Genomic DNA, 689 nt, shown 5'->3' on the forward strand with positions numbered 1-689 from the left:
GGGGGGGGGCGGGGGGGGCTTTCTGCCTCCCGGTCCCTTTATTTGCTTTCCAGGATTTTCTTCTGGCCCCAAGGAGGGGAAGCACATCTTCCAGCTCTGCAGTGTTAGCCTGAGGGATGTGAATCCCCTCTTTATTTATTTTGGCTGGAAGCTGACATCCCGCTGTATTCTCATGACTCCAGGACCTGGGGCTTTAGCAAAAAATGCTAAATATTAGAAGACTCTCTGTAATTTAACAGCATTTTTGGAGGGGACGAGGAGTGCTACAGCCCTTAAAACCACAGCTTGTTTGTTGAACGGGGCTGACATACTCAAACCCTCTCCCCCTTCTTGCCGGTCGGTGTTTCTTTGCTCGCGTTCTCCCATCCGCACTGTGGGAAAGTCCGGCTCTTGAGCTGAACCCTGGGCTCTCTCCTTTCTCCCCACCAGTTCAAACCCACCCTCTTACCCCCACCCAGCCCCACGGCTGCTCCTCCCAGTCCCGGGGCCCGCAGGCTCCCAGTGCCAAGCCCCCATGGATGAGCGACCCCAGTCTTGCAGCCCGGTGGGAGCTGTGGGGCCGCCGGTTTTCTCCGTCTGCGGAGAACGGGATAAAGACCACCATCTGCCGCTAAGTCCTTGTACTGCAAACATCTCCTCCCCGGACCCCCGGGGATTTCTCTGCTCTCCCACACCCACTAAGCACGGAA

Source organism: Aptenodytes forsteri, unplaced genomic scaffold (genome assembly GCF_000699145.1).
Source record: "Aptenodytes forsteri isolate BGI_AS27 unplaced genomic scaffold, ASM69914v1 Scaffold61, whole genome shotgun sequence".
NCBI lineage: Eukaryota > Metazoa > Chordata > Aves > Sphenisciformes > Spheniscidae > Aptenodytes > Aptenodytes forsteri.